The following is a 9,774-nucleotide window of genomic DNA, read 5'->3' on the forward strand; positions in this document are numbered from 1 at the left end:
GGCCTGGAGGACAAGGTCAATAAAGAAGGACATGTCCCTGGAAATAAATAAATAAATAAATAAATAAATAAATAAATAAATAAATAAATAAATAAATAAATAAATAAATCAATCAATCAATAAATAAATAAATAAATAATCGCTGATCTGTATTTAGGGCTGCCACCCAGGTAGTGGATTCCCTATCAGTTCTTTACCTATTATGTTCTTAAATGATTTCAATGAAGCTGGAAATGTGCCAAAAATCTCCCTTGATAAATTATTCCAATTCCTCATTCCTCTTCCTATAAAATAATATTTGCCACAGTTTGAATTCTAATTTTATCTCAAGCTTATTCGTCTACTAATGTTATTCCACGCCATCCCTCCACTGACAGCTCGTAATATTCCGCTTAGTCGAGCAGCTCGTCTCCTTACTTCCAAGTCTCCCCAAACCAAAGTTTGCAACTTTTTTCTAACGCTACTCTTTGTAGGAAATCACCCGTAACAAATCGTGCTGCTTTCCATTGAATCTTTCCGCATTCTTGTATCATGTAATCCTGGTGAGGCCCCAGAGATTGGTTTGTAGACCAAGGTCCATGAGGGCGCTAGTCCCACGGGGTTTATTTTTAGGCTTTTGTGGAATATGAAAGACAAAGAGCAGAGTGAGCAAAATGCAGAGGAGATTCTGCTGATGAAATGCTGTGGGGGAGCAGCCGTGTGACATTCAAGTCGAAGATGTTCGACGAGCAAGATAGTACTTTATGTGGTCAGGATTTAGATAAACTCATTCTGCTCTATAATGAATGATTGAATAACTTTTGTGATTTTGTCTAAAGCTAAAGGAGTATACAGATTACGCTGACGTTTCATGTTAACACGTGTTAACGTGTGGTATGACGTGTTAATAAAATAATGAATGTACTCAATTAGACTGGAGCACTCAGATTGCTCTGAATTGTCGTGCTGTGACATGTTATGATTCATCTAACGTCACATTGCCGGTGAAAGTGTCTTTACACGCGCCAGCCCAAGATCTGGACAACCATATTAAGTGTTGCCACTTTAGCCACTATGCGGCTAGATTCGGTCATTTCGAGTGTTAAGTTAGCCACACATTTTCGAGAAAGCCACTAGTAGCATTTTGGCCACTTTCTTTTCTTATCTTAGAAACTTCTATAAATATTTACCTTGGGCGTTTTTATTGTGATTTTCAGTGTAGTTACAGATTTTAATATTGCTAGTTTGAGCATTTTGTGAAATAATTCTTATATTAATACTTTCACTGTCTTAGACTGTCTTCAAATCAAAATCAATCATTGAATCAATCAATCAACATTGATCTGCATTTAGGACAATCGCCCAGGTGGCAGATTCCCTATCTGTTGTTTTCCTGGCCTTTTCTTAAATGATTGCAAAGAATCGGGTAAATTATTTCAATCCCTCACTCCCCTATCTATAAACGAATATTTGCCCAAATTTTTTCTCTTCAATTCCAACTTTATCTTCAATTTGTGATCTTTCCTACTTTTACAAACACCACTCAAACGTATTCATCTACCAATGTCATTCCACGCCAGCTCTCCACTGACAGCTCGGAACATGCCACTTAGTTTAGCAGCTCGTCTCCTTTCTCACAAGTCTTCCCAGGCCAAACTTCGCAACATTTTCATGCTTTCTCGACAGTGTTTTAAAATCTCGTGCACGGTACATACAGACACAGACAGAAAGTTATTCTTGAAAACTATAAAAGTCATTCGAAAAAAATAATTCGAAGAAGTCCAGCTACACAAAATTGTCGGGAATATCTATTTTCAAACCTGCTTGCCCAGTAAATTGTATTTTATCGAGTATAGGAACATGATCTACAAATTTGGGGTAATCGACAGTAGTGTGAATTCCCGTCACCATCAGCTGTTGCCGGTAAAACAATATCGATCACTGTCGTCTTCATCACGATTGATATTTTCATTATCACTAGCTTAACTTAAATTCTCACTTTCATTAAATATATCATTATCACAATACAAATCCTTTTTCAAAATTGTCATTTAGCAAAGAACACCGCGCGATGAGGAAGCTATAGTGTAAAGAAATGGTGGCAAGCGTCATTCTTTCGTCTCTAGTTCGGCCACGCAAGGAGCTTAAATACTTATGGCCGGGTGCGTCAATCTCGGTTACGACTTCACCGTGGTAAAATGGATAGCTTACCATGGTTAAATTGAATTTCTGTTGCATCAAGCCCGGTTTTGAAATTTGTGATGTTTTACCGCGGTATAAAGTTAACCGGTCGTGAGCGAGGTGTAAAGCAGCTCACCGAGGTAGTGGTGGTGATGGTGGTGGTGATTATTGTTTTAAGAGGAAGTACAACTAAGCAACCATCCTAAGACGCTATATATCCTCACGAGTAAGTGTCGTGATCCGATTTAAAAATTTACCGGTCATGAGTGAGCGATAAAATCTCAAATTGGCTGCATACAAAGTGCCGTGATGTTTTCTTTAAAATGGATTTGGCACCACATATCTACAATATCTTGAGGATGATGAACTGAGAGAAAGAGACTGTGGCGTCCTTGTTACAATTAATAGGTGAGCAACTCGAGTTCCAAACTCATATAAATAATCCTGTTTCGCCAAGAAGTCATCTAAGTCAGTTAGCATTGCAGTTTCAAATGCACTAAAATTTGGCGTTCTCGTTCGCTCTTCCTTTTCCATATCGGCTGATATGATAACCTAACCTAACGAAATAAAATTCATTCATCTTAGAAATAAAGGGCTGCAATGAAATATATAATAAAAAATGACTGCAATGATGCCGACAAGGAGAAAATGTTTATAAAATTGTTTTATACAAGTGTAAAATAATTTAAATAATATTCTCCCTAGAAATAGAAAGACTGTTGACGACTCGAGATAAAACGTACAAAACTGGGAACTCGATAAATTAAAGACAAGTGACTGTCGAACTCATCACTGCCTTCTGAATACTGCTTTGAATTACTTCTGAGGTGAATAATAGCGAAAAAAAGGAGCGTCAAGAAACCGCGGTTTCGAAACCAAGGATTAGCAAGGATTAGGTTAATGACAATACCACGGTAAAGAGTTTTACCACGGTTTTGTGACGCCTGATATTTACCGAGAATGGTGCACCCGGGCCTTAGAGCAGCACTATTGCTAAGATAATATCTTCCTGATTCCAATGATGTGCAGGAGATGGCGTTTGCAGTCATTCTCGGCTACAATCAAAGCAATTAAGGCTAAGCGGCACAAGCCCAAGTACGTATTCGGGCTGATACCGTGCGGCGGTAATGGGGAGCCCGAGTATGTACTCGAGCAGACCGCGAAGGAGTGATAAGTTAAAAAAAGTAATTGAACATTCCTGTTTCATAAATTGTAGTGATTAAGTTTATACCCCTGCACATTGTGCGCTTTTCTGTGTAAATAAAATAAATGACCACCAAAAATTACGATTCGACTTTTCTCCAATGTTCGTCTCCCTCGCCTTGATTATTCAGTTGAAAATTAAATGAAAAATTCCAGTTTGTCACATGACACCAAGGAAAATGTAAGAGAAAGGTGTTGAAATTTTATTTAAAATAAAAAATTACAGAAATTCAAAATCGCCTGCCTGTCAACATCAAAATGCTTCTAAAACTATCACTACTCTGAATGAAGTCTTAAAAACACTTACCAAAGAGCCTATTACATATTAAGTTTTAGAATTTGAAAGGAGTATTGACACAACTGAAAATCAATGGAGGAATATTATTCAGAAGTCCTCCACGACCGAATTCTGTCCAGAATTTAATCAGTATAAAGATGCTACAATAAAAAATCTCGATTTAGAATTGATCTCGTTTGCTCTTTCGGCCCTAACTTCGCCTCATTCAAATACAGACGTCGAGCGTGTGTTCAGTCAGGTTAACAACGTTCAAAACTAACTTTAAAAAACTGAAAGCAAACATCTGTCAGCTGTTTTGAGCGTAATGTTTGGACTAAGCTGTGGGGACATATGCTATTATTCATACGAGATCCCGTCCGAAGTTCTTCGAACTTATTGGAACTAGCGCAGCTTACACCTCATCAGAACAACCAACGGACAGGCCAACCGCTCCTGAAAGGGATGCTGTTCAGGAAGGATGAGGAAGATGATGTAAGGTAAGGGTTATTCTGCCCGAAGGCAGGTCCGAACCTCCGCAGAGGTGTTCCTGAGCCGGAGTTTACGTGCGGTAGGGTGGCCAGTTCCTTTCCGCTCCTCCATTCCCTTACCCCCTTCCACCAACAGCGCGTGGCAACCCATCCAACTCCTTACCACGCCCAATGTTGCTTAACTTCGGAGATCTCACGGGATCCGGTGTTTCAACACGGCTACGGCCGTTGGCAAAGATGATGTGAATTATTGTTAATAGCTTTCTGCATCATTTGAAGCAAATTGTACGTTTCGTGTGTCTGTGTAAACCTACTCTGTCTTGTGGTTTATACCCATGCATTTAGAGACTATTTGCAATCCACGCCATATATTTAGCTATTTCTGAATATTTACACGTTCGATTTCTGTATTTCAATGAGGCGAAGTTAGGTCCGAAAGAGCAAACGAGATCAATTCTAAATCGAGATTTTCTATTGTAGCATCTTTATACTGATTAAATTTACAATCAGGTTTACCTACTTTTCGTCATCAGATGTTGGCAACACTGACCAGATTTTCGTCAGACGTGTTCAAGCATCAGCAGGTGTTAATAGTGATGTTAAAAAGGGCGCGCGTTTGTTTATCAACAAATAATCATAACAAATCATTTAAACGCTGGTTTTTTTACAATTCTACTAAGAAATATACATCAATGAAATATTTTCATTTAAATATTCAGTTTTTACTTACTTAAGGTACACAACAAGTCTTCCCTGAAAAGTTTTTCTGTTCCTCATTTGAGTGTTCCATTTTTCTATAGGTTGGCTTACCATGTTCAGAACTGTAAAAACTCTTCTGTCGACATTCTTGTATACATTTTGAAACGCTCTTCATCTTTGACGAGTGCCGGCCATAAGGTATTAAATTAGCCATATTAATTCTTATCAGAATTTATATGATGTATCCATCCCTTGTACGAGTATTCTCCAAAGCAAGTTTCTTCCTCTTCACTTAAGTTACGCTAAAATTTCTTCATCCATAATGTTTTTTTTATTTACTGCTTCCTTTATTTTAACGCTGCCAATTTGACAAAGCTTAACATAACATGGAATATGTAACTATACGAATGGCATTTGGTGGATATAGTTTCGGAAAATATAATTGTAAAAATGGACAATAAAATGTAATGCGACAGTAATAAAAGACTCGAAATCTGAACATTCTACAATATATTACATATAGGAATGTGTACCGAGGTGTCGAAGTAATTAAAAAAACAGTATGTTTTTAAAAAAGGTGTGTAAGCTACGTATAAGCTCTAAAGATAGTACGTAGGATGTATACAGATCCCTTAAACTTTTCCATTCCATGCATGAGTTAACTCGGATGTCAACATGTCTCCCGCTGTCCCAAACACGAGTTAACTCGGATTTCAAGCACTGCGCTCTTCTCCACTTCCGAGTTCAGTATGACGCTGTAATTTTGATTGTCCATCACATAATCTGTTCAGACGACGGATGATCATAAATCGCCTTACTGTATTTTGGCGATCATTATGTGCCTTGTGCTTTTCTTTCACAGTTGTCTTTTAAGGCTGAAAAGAACTTGGGACTGAAAAGGTTAATGACGGCGAATGTTCATGAAATGAGATGTCATTGTTCCGCGGTCTCCGATAATCAGACCGACAACCTCAATTTCCTCAAGTGGGGTTGTTGGCTCATAGATGGCTTTCTTTTCTGTATCGACGTCGTAGGGCTGGATAGAAATGACTACGAAACGGACCTTTGGAGCTAATATGAGGAGCAACCAATCAAAACGTATAATGTCCACCTCTGGATAAAACTGAGTTTGATGCAGTTTCGGGGAGTATTTTTCGTGATCTACATGTTACCGCATTCAGATTTTATTTATCTACATACTCTAATATTGAAATAATATCTCGAAAGTGAGCGGTTAAAACAAAATTTTCATAAAATACAACAAATGTAATAAATGTAGCCTATTCTAGACAATAACATTCTGCCTATAACAAATTATTGCATTGTATGTTAGTCTTTGTTGAATTCTTTCAGGTAGATATTCATTTAATACTGTTCTAATTGCCGGTATGTACTGTAAATTTGAAGTGATTGAAAGTCTCATTCTGTAAGTTTTAATTTTCATGGATTAAAATTAAAGTGGTCCACCTCTGTGGTGTAGTGGTTAGTGTGATTATCTGCCACCCCCGGAGGCCCGGGTTCGATTCCCGGCTCTGCCACGAAATTTGAAAAGTGGTACAAAGGTTGGAATGGGGTCCATTCAGCCTCGGAAGGTCAACTAAGTAGAGGTGGGTTCGATTTCCACCTCAGCCATTCTGGAAGTGGTTTTCTGTGGTTTCCCACTTCTCCTCCAGGCAAATGCCGGGATGGTACCTAACTTAAGGCCACGGCCGCTTCCTTCCCTCTTTCTTGTCTATCCCATCCAATCTTCCCATCCCCCGCAAGGCCCCTGTTCAGCATAACAGGTGAGGCCCCCGACCCAGAGTCTGAAGCTCCAGGACACTGCCCTTAAGGCGGTAGAAGTGGGATCCCTCGCTGAGTCCGAGGGAAAAACCGACCCTGAAGGGTAAACAGATAAAGGAGAAGAAAATTAAAGGGAACGAATTATGACAATTTATACTCATCAAAACATATAATGTTCAATAAAATAGATCAAAACGTATACTGTTCAAAATGTAAATTAACTTTCTAACATCTCCAAATCATTGATCTCTTGCAACATGCCTTCTAATTCAGTATTCCAATAAGAAACTAACTGTGAAAACTGCATATATTTTACTGAATACTTTACGAGCTGCCTGTTTTTCATTTCTCCTGAAAAATTTGAATTAATGGACATTACAGGTTTTGATTGGTTGCTCCTCATACGTAGCCTTTTATCGAGCCAGTCTTGTAGACGATGTCTACCCGCCTCGTGCTTCCTGTTGCTTGAAAATTACATTCACTAATGGTATTGTAACGAACGGCAATCACTGAGATTCTCTGTCCGACTAAAGGAAATCAATTTCATAAAGCAATGTTATCACTTGAGGCTGTGTAAGGGAGCGGTGCCGAAATAAAACAATGTTATTTGTCTAGATCTAATATTACCCGTTTACTCAACAAAATATTAGGTGCTCAAATATATCAGCCTCGTGACGACATGTCTGCTAACAAATAAAAACACTCCCGGGGGACAAAACTCCGGTACCTCGGCGTCTTCGAAGACCTTATAAAATACTGTACTTAGTGACACGTAAAACCAGTAACATTAGTATATTACTTACCCTCGTATTAAAACTCTTGCCCTCGCCTGGCTACTTACTCATACAATGAAACCAACAGAAGTGTATTCGAATCATCAGAACCTACCTGGAACAAAGAAAAGATTCGATCAGAGAACAATCCTACCAGATCTGTAGTGATTTAGGATATAAAACAACTTACCAATCTTGGAATCGTCTACTTGCCTACTTGCCTATAAAGTCTTAACGTAGGGGTACTATAAATGAATGAAGGGAATGGATCAGTTAATCAATGCATCCATTCAATTTCTTTATAAAGCAAGGTCATGCATGCCATTAAATATATATTTTATGGCGTGGTATAACAGTAGAGAATTCTTTACAGGCGGATGTCAGGACTCTAAAAGAGTAATACGAGTTAACGGCACAAAGGACAAGACGGAGAGATCTCCTCTGAACATGATACAGACCCCAAGGTCTAATTCGCGAAGGTAAGAAGAGGAAGAAGACCGAGTGAGATGACTACGCGGCCTGCGTTTCGTAGCTGTGGGTATTCATTTTGGGAGGTGATGAGTTCGAACCCCATTGTCTGCAGCTGTGAAAATGGTTTTTCCGTGATTCCCCCATTTCCCTTCTCCTATTCCATCGTCATCATAAGACTTTCGGTGTAAACCCAGTACCAGAGAAAAACACATTCAGTACCGGTTAGCGAGACATTCATGGGCCGTCGGTCAGTTAAGGTGTTTATGTACTGGCGCAAAAACGGCATTTTTTTATGTTTGGTCCGTATATTTTGTACAGTCCCCGCAAGGATAGGGACTGAAGACGCATGATAAAGGAACATTTTTCTTCCGGTCAGTCACGTGCAGCACGCGTCCGACTCATTAGCTGAATGGTCAGCGTTGAGGCCTTCAGTTCAGAGGGTCTCGGGTTCGATTTCCGGCCCGTTCGGGGATTTTAATCGCCTCTGATTCATTCTTCTGGCCCGGGGACGGGGTGTTTGTGTTTGTCTAAACACTTTCCTCTTCATATTCACACTACACTACCAACCACCACAGAAGTACGCAATAGTGTCACATCCCTCCATATAGGGTTGGTGTCAGGAAGGGCGTCCGGTAGTAAACCAGGGCCAAATCCACAAGTGCAACACAATTTCCACCCGCGACTCCACAGGTGTGGGAAAAGCGGTAGAAAAAGAAGAAAGAATAAGAAGTCAGCAGCACGCATGTACTGTAATCTAGAAGGACCAAGTTCACTTTTATAACAAAGAACGCCTACGGGACAAAATTCCGGCATGTCGATTTCTTTAGGCAATCTTCTCCAGTATCGATAAGAAACCGTAATGTTCTTTCCTTTCTCGTGATAACTGGTCATCTCATTTACTAAATTATTATTATTATTATTATTATTATTATTATTATTATTATTATTATTATTATTATTATTATTATTATTATTATTATTATTGAAAATGAAAATCCACAGCCAGTTTCCAGTCATTCGACCGGGTCACGAATGGAATGAATGAAGCCCCCATCTAGCGGCGAGGATAGGAAGTGTGCCGGCTGCCGAAGCCTGTCGCACTAATCTGGGGCAATGATTAATGAATGACAGATGAAATGAAATGATATTGGAGAGTGTTGCTGGAATGAAGTATGACACGGAAAACTGAAGTACCCGGAGAAAAACCTCCGCTTTGTCCAGCACAAATCTCACATGGAGCGACCGGGATTTGAACCACGGAACCCAGCGGTGAGAGGCCGGCGTTCTGCCGCCTAAGCCACGGAGGCTATTATTATTATTATTATTATTATTATTATTATTATTATTATTATTATTATTATTATTATTATTGTAAAATGGACCGCCTCTGTGGTGTAGTGGTTAGTGTGATTAGCTGCCATCCCCGGAGGCCCGGGTTCGATTCCCGGCTCTGCCACGAAATTTGAAAAGTGGTACGAGGGCTGGAACGGGGTCCACTCAGCCTCGGGAGGTCAAATGAGTAGAGGTAGGTTCGATTCCCACCTCAGCCATCCTGGAAGTGGTTTTCCGTGGTTTCCCACTTCTCCTCCAGGCAAATGCCGGGATGGTACCTAACTTAAGGCCACGGCCGCTTCCTTCCCTGTTCCTTGCTTATCCCTTCCAGTCTTCCCATCCCCCACCAAGGCCCCTGTTCAGCATAGTAGGTGAGGCCGCCTGGGCGAGGTACTGGTCATACTCCCCAGTTGTATCCCCGACCCAATGTCTCACGCTCCAGGACACTGCTCTTGAGACGGTAGAGGTGGGGTCCGTCGCTGAGTCCGAGGGAAAAACCAACCCTGGAGGGTAAACAGATGAAGAAAGAAAGAAAGAAAGAAAGAAAGAAAGAAAGAAAGAAAGAAAGATTATTACAAAATAAGAATGG

The 9,774-nt window shown here is 39.9% G+C and overlaps 1 protein-coding gene across 1 annotated transcript in view; it reads right to left on the reverse strand.

The window, feature by feature from the left end:
* The window catches only part of Chsy (Chondroitin sulfate synthase), a 424,023-nt gene that overhangs the window by 127,483 nt on the left and 286,766 nt on the right, over positions 1 to 9,774 (reverse strand). The gene's annotated exons all lie outside the window — the stretch shown is intronic.

Source organism: Anabrus simplex, chromosome 1 (genome assembly GCF_040414725.1).
Source record: "Anabrus simplex isolate iqAnaSimp1 chromosome 1, ASM4041472v1, whole genome shotgun sequence".
Lineage (NCBI taxonomy): Eukaryota > Metazoa > Arthropoda > Insecta > Orthoptera > Tettigoniidae > Anabrus > Anabrus simplex.